Genomic DNA, 18,992 nt, shown 5'->3' on the forward strand with positions numbered 1-18,992 from the left:
GGTGAAACCGAAGTTTTGAAAGGGGAAATAACTTGCTCAAAGTTACATAGCCAGTAAGAGGTAGAACCAGGACAAGCTTCTGAGCTCAAAACATGTGTTCTTCCAAAAAGCCAGGCTGCCTACTTCTTAGAGAAGGCTGAATTTGACCTGGGCCTAAGAGAAAGCTGATAGTTGAGCCAGCTCTGGGGGAAGGGCCTTCCTTCTGCTTCCCTGCTTCTAGCTGAGTACAAACTGCTCTGAGCTAGTTACTATTCTCCCCTCTTCCCACAAGGGGCTGACAAAGCCTCAGGTAGGCTTGGGGAGGGGCACTTGTAGTTCCTCTCTCCAGCCTCCACCTGTGATTCCACCCTAAAAAAATACCCACACTGTCTATTCAAATAGAACTGCCTGTCCACTGGAACCAACAACCAGGTTGATTAGCACCTGCTGGGAGCTATTACTAGATTATGCACCCTTAATAACCCATTCAGCTCTCTAACTAGCTGGGCACAAATACATACTCTATGTTACCTCAAGGCAAGTTTGTTCTTGCCTCAGGCATAGAATTTTAGACTATCGGTGCTGGAAGATAACTGAGTTCAAGTACCTCTTCTTACAGATCCCATACTGAAGTTCAGAGGGAAGGTGCTGGCCTGGGAGCTTCAAGAAAGGACAGCAGAAGAGGCGCTATCTTCTCCATGCTTCTCACCTATTGGGAAGGACAGAACTAAGATTTATTGAGCCCATCCTCTGCAGGAATTTTTCCCAGATGTTGTGGTGTCACATTTTATTCTTATCACAGCCCCGACATGAGGGCTCTGCACCTCATTTTCAGATGAGAAATCTGATGGGCTGAGGAGTACTAGAACATGCCAAGGTCATGTGAGAAGAAGCCAAAGTGAGGACACACACCTGTCTGTCTCCAAAATCCCACCACACAGCGAAAGGAGGCAGGGTTTTTTTTTTCCTATTCCTATTTGGGCTTGCAAAATGGGCTTAGGTGTGCTATGGACCCAGGAGGTCTAGCACATGGTTCCTCCAGCTCAAAGGGGCCCAGGACTGGACCTTCCCACTGGGGGAGTTATGAGCTGCCTAAAGTAATGACCAGCCCTGAGTAGGCACAAAGTGATACGCAGAGGGCTATGGGAAGTATACTTACTTTTCTTGCTTTGTTCCTGGATGATTCATGCAGCCCACACAACAAAATTAATGTCTTCTCCAGCACAAGCAAATTGTATTTTCTTCTTTAAAAAAAAAAAAAAAAAAAAATCACAATCAGCCTGCAAAGGGCCCTGGTTTATTCTGGAGACATGGAGCCATCCTGTGGCCACTTCCCTGGACAGATGCTGCAATCAGGACCCCAGAACGGGAGGCCTCTCTGAAGCTGTCTCCAGATCCTGCGTTCTGCTTCTGGTCAGACCTTCTGCCCCTGCAGGTAACATTTTATCACACTTGTGTCTCCTCACATGGAAATGATGTTCCATGTGTGAGCAAGTGCTCGGAAAGCCCCCATCACCACATCCCTCATGAAGTCCCCTTACCCGGGTGGCCAATTTACTCACCTCTCATGCTTTAGCTCCAGAGGTCCACTCTGTGAGCTTCTCTGCCTCCTCCCACACCCCAGGTAGCATTACCCCTCCTCTCTTTGTGGCCTCACCATCTCCGTATGCAGGTCTCTCACAGTAATAATAAATGACAGCCAACATTTATATAGTATTTACTATGTGTCAATCTCTGTTCTAAGATATACAATAGCCCCACGCCCCTTTGTCCGTGGTTTTGCTTTACATGGTTTCAGTTACCTGTAGTGAACCATGGTTTGAAAATATTAAATGGAAAATTCCAGAAATAAACAGTTTGTAAGTTTTAAATTGCGCACTGCTCTCTGAGTAGTGTGATGACATCTCAAGCTATCCTGCCCAGGATGTGAATCATCCTTTTGTCCAGCATATCCACGTTGTATATGCTCCCTGACCATTAGTCACTTAGTAGCCGTCTCGGTTATCAAGATCAACTGTCGTGGTATCACAGTGCTTGTGTTTGAGCAGCCCTTATTTTACTTAATAATGGCCCCAAAATGTAAGAGAAGTGATGCTGGCAATTTGGATATCCCAAAGAGAAGCTGAAAAGTGCTTCCTTGAAGTGAAAAAGTGAGTACAGTATAATATTTTGAGAGAGACACCACATTCACATAATTATTATATCATGTTATAATTGTTCTACTTCATTATTCGTTATTGTTGTTAATCTCTTACTGTGCCTAATTTTTAAATTACATTTTATGAAAGGTATGAATGTATATGAGAAAAACAGAGTATAAATAGAATTTGGTACTATCCGTGTTTTCAGGCAACCATTGGGGGTCTCGGAACATATCTTACTGTGGATGAAGGGGGACTACGGTATATGTGTATGTGTATGTATGTATATATACATTACTTATATATATGTGTGTGTACACACGCTCATTTAGTCTTCACAATCCCATGAGATAGGCGTTATTATTATCTCGGTTTCACAGACGGGGAAACCAAGATATAGATATAGGTTAAAGCAATTTGCTTGAGTTCACTCAGCTAGTTAGTAGCAGAGTGAGAATCTGAGTCTCTTCAGTCATGTTCCAAATCCTTTATCCTAACTACTATACCCTACAGCCTCCAGCATTAGTCCCAGCTTGCTGATTTCTCAGGGACCCCTCTATTCTGTTGTCTGCTTGAGGAGAGGCTTATGTCTTTTTCCTCTGGGTGTGTCTGTTTGGCTCAGGATCTAGACTACGGCAGGGCTTCACGTGTGCTTCACGAAAGGATGCATCCCATCTGATAATAGCACCCCTGGGGCAACAGCCCTTCCCCTGGGGAGGGAGACAGACCAATATCCAATATCTGTGGGAAGAAGGTTCCAAGCAGAGGGAGCGGTAAGGGCCAAGCTCTGTGGTGGGTTCTGCATAGAGTGACGGAGAGGAGCGGGAAGCCACTGTGGCTGGCGCAGAGTGAGTGACGGTGACGGTGGTAGCAGATCACAGATCCCTGTGGGGCACGATGGGGATTTGGGGTTGGTCTTAGTCAGTAAGTGCAGTGTAACCAAATACCACAGACCGGGTAGCTTATAAACAACAGAAATTCATTCCTTACAGTTGAAGTCTGAGATGAGGGTGCCAGCACAGTCGAGAGTCTTCTGGATTGCAGACATTGTATCCTCACTTGGCGGAAGAGGTAAGGGAGCTCTGTACGATCATTTTTTGTTTTTTGTTTTTTTTTTAAAATAAAAACATTAATCATATTCACGAGGGCTCCATCTAAGCACCCCCAAAGGCCTTACCTCCTAATAGCATTAAGATTTCAACTTATGGATTTATAGAGGAGACAAACATTCAGACCATAGCAGGGTTTTTTTTCAAGTGTGTTGGAAACTCTTGAAGAAGCTGGTACGATCTAGCCCGCTTTTAAAAATGTGAAAGCACGTGTGTGTGAGTGATATCACCCTCAGTTACCGCGATCAATAATGATGTTTGGAGTTTACAAGTAGTCTAATCCGTTACCACTGCCATTTCTCAACAGCTCCCTCCCTTCTCAGTCCACATTGCATCTCCATGAACTTCAACTAGAACTTACAGTCTCAGTCTGACAAGAGACACAACTAAGGGAACAAATGCAGTGCTGTTGATACGAGCCGTGAAGGGGAGATGTAGGGGGCTGTGGGAGCAGAGAAAAGGGGCTACTCAGTCAGACAGGGGCTATATCAGTGGGAAAGTCAGGGTTGGTTTCTGGAGGAGGTAGCGTATGACATGAGACTTGAAGGATAAGCAGGAGTTGGCCGGGAAATGAGTGCAGTCCAGACAAGGGACACCATACACATGCAGAGAGAAGCCATGATGCTACTGTGGCTGCACCCTGATTTCCTCACCCTCTTGTCCTTCAGTACCCATCTTTCCAGCTCCAATGCTTGCCGGACCGGGTGAATCCTCTTCTGCTGCTGAACTTTGCTATAAAAATTTGCCACCACTGGTTCCAATGCAAATTCATACTCCAATCTTAGCTGGACCCTTGGCCACTCAGCATTCCTCTCCTTGATAATTAACTGCCTGCTACATACCCCACAGCATGTACTTCAGACTTCTGTTCTCTTCCTGCCTCCCTCACTCGACAAGGGTGAGCAGAACGCGTGTTATAATGTGAACTCCCAGCTCCTCTCTTCTGATTTTCACCTCAAAGAATGTTTGTGTCTTCAACCCTCATCTCTTTCAAATGCTCTCAGAAAAAGATGTGATTATTCTTCTTAATTAAGATAACCATTTTTCTTGCTTCGTTTGGATTGTATTTTGGGGTAACCACATAGCCCAGGTGGATAAGGGGAAGTTCTTTTTTATAGAAAATTTCAGCTTTAAAAAAAATATGAATGCAATGTAGAATTAGAAAATCATCTTTTTGTAATCTCATTTGGTTCTAGTAAAAATCATCTGTAGATGAAACAATCAGATGGCATGTTAATGAGGAACCTTACATGGAGAGATAAGGCTGCCACCACCTGACCCCTGGTGCATCTTAGGAAGATCTATAAGTATGGGATAACCAATGCATGGGCCTCCTGATGCGATGAAACATACAGTGGGTGGCACCCTACTTGCACATGGGAACCACCTGGGGAGCTTTAACAAATAATGATGCCTGGGACCCATCCCCACCAATCATGATTTAAGAGGTCTGGGGTGTAGCCAAGGCATGAAGGTGTTTAAGACGTGCCCCAGCTGATTCCAATGAGCAGCAAGGTTGCAAACGCTGTCACTTGAAAGACAAAGCTAAAGTACACTCATGAACTGTGCTTGCCCCCACGGAGTTGGTCCTAATCAAGCCTGTGAAGTTAATCTCCAGTTAAAGAAATTTCAAAGGATAGAGAAACAAGTTAAGTGACACTGTGAGGAAGCAACCAGACAAATCCAGAATGTGACTCATTCTTCTGAGCAACTGACTCATTTCATTTTTTCAATATTTCAGTGGCTTTTAAAAGGGGGCGAAGGAACTATTCCAGATTAAGAGACTGTGAAGACATAAGAACCATGGAGCACATGGATGCACTTTGGATCTAGAATTGGACAAGTCATTTTCTACACACCTGGGCAAACTTGATTATGCACTAGATACTAGAGGCTTTCCAAGAGTGGATGACCATTTATTAGGTGTGTAATTACATTGAGATAATGTAAGAAATGTTTTAAATGCCATGTTTTCTAGGTGTAAAAGGGTGAAATTTTAGGAGATCTGGGGGTGATCATTTTGTAAGTCGTATAAATCCCTAATCACTATGTTGTACACCTGAAACTAATGTAATATTGTATGTCAATTGTAATTAAAAAATTAAAAAAAAATTTAAATAAAAATTTTAAATTCCAAAAAAGAGTAGATGAAGCAAGCGTGATAAAACTTCAGGAATTATTAAATCTGGGTGAGAGTTTATGGGTATTCACATGTTAGTCTCTACTTTTATATATGTTTGAAAATTTTATGATATAATTTTTTAAAAAAGGTAAACCCTTTGCTTTCCTAGTATCAGATATTGTTATTACTTGTACTGTTACATCTGTTCCCTTGTTCCAACCTCATAATCTGCAGCAGCAGCACTAGCACCAAGTGAGACAAGGTACTGTGCTAAGTGCTGTAATTCCCACCACAGTCCAGTAGGGTAGGTGGTGCTACCCTCACTATGCCGACAAAAAACTGAAGTTCAAAGAGCTGGTCACTTGCTCAAGGTCACATAGCTAGAAAGGGGCAATCGGGATTAGAAGCCAGGCATGAAAGCCCCTAGTCTTTCACACAAAGCCCCACTATTGTCTTCTTTCCTTCTCCCTCTCATCTTCTCTCTCTACTTCTCCACCATCTCCTTCCGCTTCAGGCCCTCACCGCTCTGAAAGGACACGTTCTTAAGCCCTTCTGTAGCAGTCAGTCTTTTCTCCTTTTCTCTCCCCCAGACCGCTGGGAAGACAGTCACCTGCATCTCCTTTCTTCATCCTCACCCCCACCCATTCCTCAGTCCCTTGCACTCTGACGTCTACTACCCAAGGCCACAAAGGACCTCAAGAACAAACCTAAAGATTGTTCTCCACCTCATTTAATCTCCTTGCTGCATGCGATCCACTTGCTTGCTCTTTCTTTCTTGGAGCCCTCTCTTCCTTGACCTGCAAAGAGAGATTCTCCTGATAACTGCCCTGACTCCTTCTCTGGCTCTCTGTCCTCCTTCTACAGGCCTAATATCACCTTTCATAAGGCACTAAGCAGTATGATCTTCATTATCCATATAAGCATTTCTCAAAATGGAGCCCTAGGACAAGTATCACAATCACCTGGGGTAGATGTTAAAAACTCAGGTGCCAGGACCCATGCAGACCTGCTGAATCAGACTCTCAAAGTCTAATATCTTCATTCTTAATAAATTCCCCAGGACATTCTTACATCGCTAGAGTAACAATGCTTTTCCTGGTGGTGCACCCCTGCCAAGGCCTCCACCTGCCACTTGCAGGCTGATGATTTTAAACACTGCAAATCTATTATAGCTTCAGCCTTTTCTCCTACCAGTGACCTAGTCTTGAAACACCAGTCTCATTGTCTATTCCATCCTTGTCCTCATTTCCCACATGTGATCATTTGCCTCATTCTGTTCATTTTGTTTCTGAACCGTTCCTTGCACCCATTCTCTCCCCTTGTCCCACTGGGCCCCACGGTCCTGCCCTAGGCACAATTCTCATCCTCTCTCACCTGGCTTATTGCGTTAGTTTTCTGAGAGGTCCATTTTTGCTCCCAGAGACTTTCCCATCTTCTGAATCTTCCTTCACAATGCTATAGAAACACTCAAAACAAAGCACTGATCTAAGTATGTGAATTTCCCTATCTTACGACATGCGGTGGTTCCCTAGTGCCTATAGAATGAAATCTACATTCCTCCATTATATGCCCTCCACCTACCTTTCTAGTCTTATCTTTTATTTAAATCCAAAATGATCAAAACTAAAACCACTTTTTGTTCTCCACATATACCTGCGCTTTGCCCATGGGGGTCTCTTCTGTCAAGGATACTTCCTTCCTCCTGTCTTAGATGCTGAAATTCTTTCTTCTGTGGCACAAGTGAACCACGTTTCCTGGTCGTCTTGCACTTGTGTGATCCCCTCTCATTTGGATCTGGGCTGGCCAATGGAATGTAGTAAAGTAACGTTGCATAACCCCCAAGGTTAGATCATAAGAAGCTTTCGGTTTCCCCTTTGGTCACCTAGAATGATGTTCTGAGGGACAGCTACATGTAAGAAATTTGACTACCCTGAGTTTGCCATGTTGTGAGGAAGCTCAGCTAGCCAAGGTGAAGAAACCTACATAGAGAGAGACACCCTGTCAGCTCAGGCTGTTCGTGCCATCCCAGATGAAGTACCAGACATGTGAGCGATGAAGCTTAGATGCCAAGGTCAGCTGAGCCTTCGGGTGATGACTCCTTTGGATTACTCCAGCCCTAGCTGCAACCTAACTGCAACCCCATGGGGGACCCCAAGCAGGAACTTCCTGGGGAGCCCAGTCAACTTACAGACTGAAAAAGTATAATCAATTGCTGTTTTAAGTTTTAGAGAGGTTTGTTATACAATAATAGATTTCTGGAACAACTTTATTCTAAGTAAGTTTCAAATACCCACTTCTCAGTGCAGAGACCCCTGAGCCCTCGGAATAAATGAATCGCCCTCTCCCATGTGCTCTAGCAGCTCTCTTTGTATATCAGAGATGAGACCTATCACAGGCTGACACACAGCTTAGTTAGGAAAGGCAAGGATTTTGTCTCACTCATCTACGTGGCTCTGGTGCCATTCACGGTTCATGGCACCAAGTAGATGCTCAGACATTTGCTGAATTGAATCGATTTCCTTTCCCTTCTTCAGTCCCTTGAGGCAGACAGGCAGCCTCAAGACATAGAGAATCAAGGAATGCCAAAACGAACAGTATTGACTAGTGCCTCTGAATGTGCCAATTGCTCTTGGCAAAGCTTTCCAAACCAGAAGGAAGGAAAACCTTTGAGACAATTTTCAAAAACTGACCTGAAGCGAGATGAAGAGGCTAGAGGCGACCATCATTCCTTGCTGACAGCAGACAAACATTTTGGACCTGAGCTATTTGTGCCAATAGCACACTTCTCCAGCTCCCTAGAAGGTTCCCACTGGTTCTGGGCTTGAGAACTCTAGTTCATGAGGGACATAAGGGACACCTGAGGCATCCACCACAGGCCCAGCTGAGGTGGATGCTGCATATATAGTTGGCTCAACAATGCCAACCCAGGTCTTTTAACTATTGTTGAACCTCAGAATCACAAAGTCATCAAAGCCCTCTTATGGACCAGGAATAAATCTTCTGTCACCATCCTCCCTTTCAAAACACCCCCCCCAGACCTTCCTCTGATCACCTTAATTCCCTTTCCATTAAATAAGCATTATTCTGAGCCATATTTTTCCAAACAATTTTATGAATCTTCTATGCAAATTGCAGCTATAACACTATACAGACGATGAAAGTCTCTGTTATAGGAAAGAATTCTAATTAATCTGCTTCATCTTCCGTGTAACATGTGGTAAGAATCTTTCTTTCTAAGGATTTGGCTTGTTACACCAGTTCTCCATCTTGGCTGCATATTAGAATCCTGGAAAGTTTTGAAAACAATACCTATGCCTAGGTTCCATCCCCAAACAATGAAATCAGTATCTCTGGGCATCAGGTCTAGGCATACATATTTTTTAAAAACTCTCCATGTGATTCTAACATGCACCAGAAATGAGAATCATTGTTCTTGCAGACCATAAATGTTGGTAAAGTCTGGGGTTTCAGGCAAACCCAGTCAGTTTCCTGCCCATTCCTGTTTCTCATTTTGGCTACAAACCATCTTTTTGTAAAGCATGATCTGTCCTGAGAGGACAAGAGGGACATCAGACAGACATGAAGCTGTTGTCAAGGAAGTCTTAACTAAATTCAGACCAGTCACATGTCATGAGTTCAATTCTGTATCACTGAACATTGATTTACTGTCCAGCTATAAAGTATGGGGTTTTTTTTGGAATAACTCTGAAGACTATAAGATGAGAAAATATCACACTATTAGATGAGAAAGCAGAATTTTCTCTTTTCTATGATTGCAGGTACATAAAAACACATTTTTAAAAGCCTGAAAATGAAAACACAAAATAATCATAGTTAAGATATTGGATATTTTTTTTCTTTTCTTTCAAAACTTCTTTTGTGTTGATCATCACACTTTTAAAAGTCTCCACATTGCTGGGCCTCAGTTTCTTGTCTGTAGATCACACCAGGAGAGCTGCAAGGCCTCTCACAGCACCACAGTCTGATTCCAGGCTCCTGTGACACTGTTTCTATGAGACCAGTTAAGCAAATGTTATCCAATATGTTTCCCTTGGTTTGGAGTCTGGGCCAAGCAGGCTCTGAGCCAAACATGCTCACCTCTTAAGCTCTTGAGCACACCCACCCACGGCTCTGCCCTTGCTTCCGCCTACGCCATGCCTTCCCGCATGCCAACCTTCCTCTGTGGTCTCCTTCGCCCACTCACAACTGCAGGCCTTCTTCCGGGCCGCCCCTACATGATGAGCAGTTTGCCAGTTAATATACATCAAGCTGTCACCTTCGAACAACTCAGAGAGCCCCATCTGTTCTCAGGAACATTCCAGCTAGAAGGATCACCCACCGTCAGCAGCTCACAGGGTCCCTCTGAGTGCTGAGCAGTGAGTCCCCTCTGAGCCCAGCAGGGCTTGGCACCAGGAGCAAGAGGCAGGACCTGCCTGGACCGTGGACCCCACACTGCACATAATAAGGACCGTCTTCTCACTGTTGGAATCTTTGTGGGTCAAGGTCCATCCTGAACCACCTTCGCTGGAGAGATCTGAGGGCTGAGGACCACACAGTCCTGGACGCCAGCACTGGGTTTGAGGAAACTTCATCTAGTGTGGATCTGGGGTGCTTGTCCTTTACAAAGCATCGCATAATAATTGCTACCACCCATTGCCTCCTGTGTGCTGGCTGCTCCAGACTCTTTATGCCGTCTAATGTTCCCAGCAACCTTTATGTAGGTACCGTTCTTATAACCATGTTTTTAGATAAGGACATTGAAGCTTAGACAGTTAAGTAATTTCCCCCAAACACACAGCTAAGTGGTAAGACAATGTGAAGTATTGGTTCTGAACTCAAACTGCCTGGATTTAAATTCTACATCTGTCACTTACAAAGTGTGTGAATTATTAATCTCTCTGAACCTCAGCTTGCTCTTTTATTAAATAGGGGTAATAATCCCTGTTTATCAGGATGGATGTGGAAGGATTAGATGACATCATCCACAAAAAATGCTTAGCACAGAGTCTGGGCTCAATAAATACAAGCTATCATTTCTAGCTGGATCTGAACTCAGATTTTTCTTCCAGGTGCTCAAAAATGACTTTATATAAGTATTGAGTTTATCTGGTTTGCTTCTTCACCCAGGCCCTGGGGTGCTGGACTCCCTGTGCCAGCACTGCACTCAAAAGCCCAGGCCTGAAGGAAGGAATAATAAGACGCACACACTGAATACATCTCATTTTAAAGCCCAGCAGCCCTACAGTCTTCTACTTCCAGATGTATCATCTCCTCTGACATTTTCAGAAACTTGGGTGTTCTATGCCAAAGGGATGAAGTGGGATGGGGGAAGAGAGTGAAATGTTTCCAAAAATTGGAATAAGACCACACACCCAGGCAACCCCCCCACCCCCACCCCCCGCAAAAAAGACATAGCCGGTTAGTTTCTGAGCCTCTTGAAACGGGTGGTCTTACATTCCACCTTCCCCTGCTTCATGCTACTCAATCTTTGCTCCAGTCAAATAGAGATGGGACAGATTCTTGCAAAGCAAATACAAACCCACTAACAGATAAATAAAATAAAGTATGCACATCTAGTTGACTTCTCTGCTTTTGAGATTGGAATAATCTAGGAGATGGAGGAGCACTTTTCCTGCCCCAACATTCAGGTAGGAATACATAACAGAGGTGGCCACTGGGAGCATTCTAACGTCGTGCACATGTGGATTTGCTTTGCCCAGTTAAAGAATATCATCCAGTAAGGGCTAAAGCGTGTGTGTGTGTGTGTGTGTGATGTTAGTTATTTCAGCATTCAGCCCACAAGTTAATAAATTGAAGTATGGGCAAAATCCTAGTGGAAGGGACATCAAAGATATACCCTCCCCTCAGATCCTTCTCCAGGCCACCGGCTTATCGAATCCAGAGAAAAGGTAAGTTCATTAAGTTCACTTATTTGTCACTAAGCATTGCCATGCACACCGTTTGTGGCCATTAGGGAGCTGGGACTGTGACTGCGGCAAGCTCACTCCCACGTTGGCAGACCTGGGGGACTGATGAGAAAACTCTTCCCATTAACCTTTGACTCCAGAGCCCATGGGGCCTGGGCTTCTGGGAAAACAAGGCGTGTGTGTGTGTGTGTGTGTGTGTGTGTAAAATTTATAGCAAAAGGACTTTCTTCTTTTTTTCTGTTGTACTTCACTCTGAGCAAGACTCACTGGCTTGTGACAAGGACATACCCTAAGGGGAAATACACGCCTTCTGCTCTTTTTTTGTCCCTTTGGGGAAAGGTCCCTCCCTTAGCTCTTGGGGACAGTCCTTCTGCCAGGTGGCCCTATGGTGGGAACCCTCCTCCCTCTTCTAGGTCAGGCATGTTTCTTTTTCTGCTTTTTTGGAAAGAACTGTCCCTCTCTTTGCTATGATAAACTACACGGTGTGGTCGGTCGACCCCGACCTTGCTCTGTGTCCTGGGAAGGCTTGCATGGCCTGGCTTCCATGAAGTTCCAGTCCTCGTGGAGGAATTCCCAGCTGGGAGATCTGTACTCTTCCATGGGTCTTTGTCTAGCTCTCTATTCTGTTCCTTCCACCAGGCCATGCTCCTGCATGAGGACTGAGCAGTAGAAGAAGCTTGTGGGGAGAGAGAGACAGACAGACAAAGAAAGACAGAGAGAGACAGAGAAGTAAAGATAAGAGATAAAGAGAGAACACTACTGCCTAGGTTACCTTTGGTCTTCTGGGTACCGATTCTGGGATTTCCAGAATGTGGCTATAATTGTATGATACTTTTTTTGAGTTAGTTAAGTTTGCTTTCTATTTATTGTCCCCCAAAGAGTCCTAATAAACATCACAAGCCATCCCCACTCCATCTCTCTAGGACTCTGCTGTGTGGGCCCCTTCTTTCTGAAGTCTTGCCCAGGCAGAGTTAGCTGCCCCACCCCTTTCCCCACGGCATCTTGTACACCAGCGGTTCCCAACCTTATTGGCACCAGGGACCGGTGCTCCTATGAGAATCTAATGCCTGATGATCTGAGGCGGAGCTGAGGCGGTGATGCTAGCGCTGGAAAGTGGCTGCAAATACAGAGGAAGCTTTGCTTGCTTGCCCACTGCTCACCTCCTGCTGTGAGGCCTGGTTCCTAACAGGCCAGGGACCATACTGGTCCATGGCCTGGGGGTTGGAGACCCCTGTTGTACGTGGTTCTGCAGTATACAACCCACGAGTGATAATGATCTAAGCAACCATTTGCCCATTTCCTTTCCCCATGCCTTTGGGAGCAGGTTCTAAGTCTCTTTCCAGACCTGGGACAAGATATCATTCATTCAGCAAGGCATCTTCAGAGGCCCACGCACAGTGCCTGGCCTATGGTAAGTGCTTATTACTGTTGGATGAATGATAATGAAAGAATAAATTGTCAGTGCAGCAAAACATAAACAAGTTGCATAAGACTTTCTAAAACAGCTCTGGAAATTTCCATTCTAACTTGAGTTTTAAGCATGACATTTGGCTCAAGAAACATTAGACCGGCAGGGATACTACCCTGAAAAGTGAGAGCAGAAGCCCATGAAACAGGGCGGAGTAACTGTTGCTCTCTACTGAGAGAACTTTCCCATTCCCCTTCTCCTAGAATTAGCCACTATCCCCGGACAAAAGAGCGAGCACATGACCCTGTCCTGGCCAATAACAGTCCTTGCCTGACCTCTAACCGATGTTTCCCCACGAAATGCCAAGGGTCCTTCTTGCTGGCGGGCAGATGGAGGCCGACATGCTCACTGACTAGACACACAGAGTTGGAAGTCACCTGGGCCCCTCGAGCTGGGTTTTTTTTTTTTTTGTCCTCCTACTCTGAGAGCTGTCCCCATGCCCCCACTGCCTTTGAGAGCCAATATATTCTTCTTGTTTAAGCCAGTTTGACTTGGGTTTTTGACATTGAGAACATAAAGAACCTGACCCACTCAACATGAAACCTCCCTCAGGAATCTGCACCTGACTACCCCAAAAGAGGCTATCCTAAAAGAGGCAGCTTCGTACTGCTAGCCCTCCCTTCCCACCTCTGTCTGCTCAGGAGGGATTTGTGGGCTTTACCTTTCTGGCCAAAGAGGATGACTGGGGCCCAGGTGACCCAAACAAAAAAGCCTTTGAGATAAGTTTAACTGTGGCCCTTAGTAACCTGCCAGCTATAGTACTAAGTGAAAAAAGCAAGGTACAGAAAAGCGTGTATAATACATAATGACTGATGCACTGAAATAGACGTAGACTTGGTTATAAAAACAGAGAAGGCATATATGACAGCTAAGAATGGAAGTACCATTTAATGTAAGCAGGAATTTTTGACTTTTTATCACTGCTCTATCCCCAAAACCTAGAGCAGGCATTCAATAAATAGGTATTAAGTGAGTAAATAGAATAAAATGAAAAGACTGTCCCTAAAGAGACACATGAGACTATGGCATTGGTGATTGCCCATTGGGGAGGAGGGTGTGGAGCGTCAGGGTTGAAGAGAGATGAGAAGGAAACTAAATACCATTCTGTGTTGTGTGCATTTTTGCATGTGCGTACTACCTTAAAAGGGGGAGGAGGAGGAAGAAGTAAGAACAGGAAAACAGGACACCTCGGGCCTAAAAACAGATTGGAAAAATGTGAAGTCTGGTCAGGAGTCTCTTACTGATACCATACTGCATTATGAGAGAGAAGAGGGCTACCTGGAGGATTAGCAGTACCTGCTCCCTTTACATGCTGTCCCTGCAGGGCTAATCTGCTCCTGCTTATAAACATGGCAACCCTGAGTGCTGCCTTACATAAGCAAATAAGGCTCCCTTAAATAGCACTGCCCACTTGCTTTGAACACTAAAGCAATATAGCCAGCCCTTGACATCTTGTCAACCTCCTGGAAAGTCATTTCTGCCTGTTTTCCACTTAGCTGATTTCACTGACGCCTTTGGAAATGGTATCTACTCTTAAGGAAAGACCTTATGTGTTTAATTTGGACCAATTCTGGTTACAGCAAATATCTTCAATTTCTAGCAATATTCCCAAATATCCAATTTCAGTGCTAAATTCAAAAGGTGGGGAGTACATGATAGACAGAGAATTAGTATAGTAGTCCCCTTTATCTGTGAGGGATACGTCCAGGACCCCCTCCCAATGGATGCCTGAAAACACAATACCAAACCCTATATATGCTATGTTTTTTTTTTCTATATTTTCATACCTATGATACAGTTTAATTTATAACAGGTACACTAAAAGATTAACAAAAATAATTAACACTCCTATAGGATAATTATAACAATAGACTGTAATAAAAGTTATGCGAACGTGCTCTCTCTCTCTCTCTCAAAATATCTTATACTGTACTCACCTTTTCACTTCAAGGAAGCACTTAGCTTCTCTTTGGCCTATCCCAATTGCCAGCATCACTACTCTTTCACTTTGGGGCCATTATGAAGAAAGATAGAGTTACTGGAACACAAGCACTGCGATACCACCAGAGTTCATCTGACAACCGAGATGGCTACTAAGGGCTAATGTGTGGGGAGTGATTACTGCGTGGATATGCTGGACAAAGAGATGATTCATGTCCTAGGCACGAAAATTCATCATGCTACTCTGAATGCAACTTAAAACTTATGAATTGTTTATTTCTGTAACTTCTCATTTAATATTTTTGGACTGTAATTGACCACAGGTAAACAAAACTATGCAAAGTGAAACCACAGGTAAGGGGGACTACTATAGTCTCTTTGATAGAAAATTTAACACTTAGTATTTTGAGAGAGAATTAGAATTTTACATAAAGTATCTCTTTTAAATTCCATACAAGTCTATGCAGGAGATGGAATCATCATATTTTATAGAAATTGGGGCTTATATAAGCAAATGGGAAGCAAGAATTCCCACCTGACCTGTCTCTAAAACACATCTTCTTTCCACTCTACTCTATGCCTCCCTATATCTGTATGATAGCGGCAGTTTATAAAGCAACTCACGTAAACTATCCCATGTAATCCTCACAACCCTGAAATCTAGGAATTATTTTAATTCCCATTTGCCATGGACTGAATGTTCGTGCCCCTCCAAAATTCATATGTTGAAGCCTATTCCTCAATGTGATGGCATTTGGAGGTGGGGCCTTGGGAATTAATTAGGTCGTGAAAGTGGAGCCCTCATGAACAGGAATAGAGATGTCCTCTTTCTGTGCTTCCTGCCACGTGAGGCTACAACAGGAAGATGGCCATCTGCAAACCAGGAGGCAGCTCTCACCAGACGCTGGATCTGTCCGCACCTTGATCTTGGACTTTCCAGCCTCCAGAATTTTGAGAAATAAATGATTGTTGCTTAAGCCTCTCAGTCTATGGTAATTTATTATAGTAGCCTGAACAGGCTAAGACACCTTTTTAAGAGGGTGACACTGAAGCTCAGAGTGGGCACACACAGCGACAGCCTGGTTTGGGAGCAGAAAGACATGGACCCTACTCCCGACTTTGCTTCCAGTGAATTTCTAGGGACTTGGGTAAGTCATACACTCTCCCTGGCCCACAGTTACCTTATCTGCAAGGTAAAGCAATGGACTAGATGGTCTCATGTTCTCAGCAGCTCAAATAGTCTATGACCTAAGAAATCTCTTGGCGTTCTTTGTAATGAGATTAGAGCTTTAGTTCCTAAGTGGGAGCCAACAGAAACTTACGTACACAACTGATTCTGGTGGGATATTTGCACTCGTTCCTATGCTGAATGTCACACTTCTAAGTGTCTACAGTTACAATGTCTCAGTGGTAACGACACTGCTTCCAGAGTGCCACCACTTCCCGTCGGAAAGAGAAACGCCAGACTTCTGATGGCACTCCAGGGGCTTTGTGCTTCATGCTATCATCACCTTGGATGATTTTTAAAAATAAGACTTAAATTTATTAAAACATCAACCTTCTTTTTTGTATAGAAACAAAGTCTATGCCAGGGTTTATACAAGGGCAGGAAAAACAATAACAATAACAACTTAGTCCCCTAGAAACGAGCCAGCCCACATGTGTACCAACTCCGCTGAGCTGATGGAAACATCTGAAGAACCCAGCTCTGCCTGGCTGCCCAGGAGGTGGGGGTTTCCCTTTGCTATTGGGCATTACAGCAGCGTGGCAGGTTAGGGCTGAGTTAAAGCAGCAGCTGGTACTAGGTGGAGGCCCACGGCCCCTGTCTTGCATGATAAGGTATTAAGTGGAGTGGAAAGAAAATGGGCAGGACGGGTTAGAATCTGGGTGCTGTCCCTTGTGGCTCTGTGATCCTGTGCCAGTTACTTCATCTCTCTGAGCTTTACTTTCCCCATCTTTAACTTCTCAGCATTTTTGGCTGGGGATTGCTACCAGGATTGAAAGGGCTGAAGGGTAAAGAAAGTGGTAGTTTTACTATTCCCATTTAGTAAGTGAGGAAATGGAGGCACAGAAAGATTAAATAACTCACCAGGATTTGAACCTCTGTCATCTAGCCCCAGAGCCTGCGTAATAACCATTATACTAGGCAGTCTGTCTAAATTTAAAAAGTTCTCTTTCGTAGCTGCACAGTTTCATAATGTGTCACCTTTTGGAAATGCTGTCTATGTCTCGAGATTTTTCACAGAATATTTTTCATTGCTTTGGTAAAGTTGTCTGAGTTCAAGATCTGGCTTTCAGCCTTATAAGCCCAGAAACCAGCTCCCGTTGACACAAGGAATACAGGCCCATCCCAGCTGGTAACTTACAATGAGGAATAACCACCAGAGGAACCAGAGCACTTGAGCTCATTGACCAACGACGCTCATGGTACTTGGAAGCCAAGTCCGAATCAGAAGTTCATCTGAAAAACGTGATAGCCAAGATATGGAAGCAACCCAAGTGTCTATCTATAGATGAAAGCATAAAGAAGATGTGGTACATACATACAATGGAATGTTACTCAAACATAAAAAAGAATAAAATTATGCCGTTTGCGATAACATGGATGGATCCGGAGGGTATTATGCCAAGTGAAATAAGTCAGACAGAGAAAGACAAATACAATTTCGTTCATATGTGGAATCTAAAAAACAAAATAAATGAACAAAATCATAGATACAGAGAAAAAATTGATGGTCTCCAGATGGGAGCGGAGTTGGACGGCTGGGTTAAAAAAAAGGGAAGTGATTAAGAAGTACAAATTGCCAGTTATAAAAACAGTCATGGGGATGCAAAGTACAGCATAGGGAATGTAGTCAATAATATTGTAATAACTACATATAGTATCAGATGGGTGATCATTTTACAAGTTACATAAATGTCTAATCACTCTACTGTATATCTGAAACTAATATAATATTACATGTCAACTGTAACTGAAAAATTTTTTAAAAAGAATGAGGGGAGTTACAAGACTCAAATGTCTGACACTGTAGACGTGCCTCCTGCTTACTCCTGTGCTTCGGACTGTGAAATCTGAAGGTATTGGCCCAGGCTTCCTCTCCTAAGGACAGCATTAGGACATACTCACCTACTTACCTACCATTTGCTCTGAGATTTCATGGCTGACCCATCCCCCTCCTGTTTGTTAACTTATTCCTGCACATAAGTAACTTCTTGGAGGATGCGGAGCCTTTCTGTCTAAGATGAATTTGAGGATCTACGCTGTGATCCTTGACAAATTATGCTTAAGTTTACCTGTTTAAGAGAAATCTTTCTCTTAAGTTCCAGCCCACCAGTACTGGCAACAATATACAAAGCACCTGACACAGTAGGTGCACAATAAATATCAACGTAACAACAAACATCTACCTGGAGATATATGGACAAGACACAGCCTTTGACCTCCAGAAGTTCCCAGTTAAAGAGGAAGAGAAATGTGGATAGACAACCACGACTCAGGATACCAAGGACTGTGATAGAGGCGAGGGTGGAGTGTCACAGGGGCATGAAAGAGAGGTGTGTAGCCATATTGGGGAAGGCGAAGATGTTGTCAGAAAAGAATCCCCACCCCCACCCCAGGAGACATCTGAGCTGTTATAAAATATGAGACCCACATGCAAAAGAATAGACAGGGTCATTCCTGACAGGAAACAGCACAGCATCTTTGAAGGATTATCAGTGATGTAGTCATTTGCTTATGAGAGTGAAGGATTATCACTAGGAGTACAGTAAACTGGGGGTGAAGAGAAGGGAGTAGGGGGAGTAGAAGGAGATGAGGCTTTGTGCCAGTTAGGAAGAAGGTGCCTTTCTGCAGGCCTGGGGCTTCCTGGACCCCTTTCTTCAGCTGCACTGGAGCACCTCCCTTTGGCTGGATGGCTTTATGTGCATCACTGCACAACTGTACACCAAGCCCTTGGCACAGTTTACTGTATCATAAGGGACCTGTCTCAAGGTCTGGGAAGTCTGGATTTTGTTCAGAAAACACTCAGAAAATGAAAGGTTAATTAGAAGGGTTTAAATTAAGAAGTGACACAATCACAGCCACGTTTTAGAGAGAACACTCCCAAAGCAGTAAGGCTGACTGATTGGTGAGGAGTGCGAGAAGGCTGGGAGGCCGGGGGGAGGACACATTGAGGACACAAGCAGAGGCACCATGCAGGGAGGCTGGGCTGATAACCTTCAGATTTCACAGTCCGAAGCACAGGAGCAAGAAAGGGAGGCTTTGAGACATGCTTAGAACATAGATTGGGCAAGATTTTGTAA

At 44.1% G+C, this 18,992-nt stretch overlaps 1 long non-coding RNA gene across 1 annotated transcript; it reads left to right on the forward strand.

Moving 5' to 3' along the window:
• Positions 1-1,978: 1,978 nt before the first annotated feature.
• Positions 1,979-5,305, forward strand: LOC107196695. Its single transcript, XR_001518134.2, has 3 exons — positions 1,979-2,129; positions 3,113-3,191; positions 4,971-5,305. It is a non-coding gene; the product is annotated as an uncharacterized LOC107196695 (long non-coding RNA).
• Positions 5,306-18,992: the final 13,687 nt, after the last annotated feature.

This window comes from Pteropus alecto, unplaced genomic scaffold (genome assembly GCF_000325575.1).
Source record: "Pteropus alecto unplaced genomic scaffold, ASM32557v1 scaffold88, whole genome shotgun sequence".
NCBI lineage: Eukaryota > Metazoa > Chordata > Mammalia > Chiroptera > Pteropodidae > Pteropus > Pteropus alecto.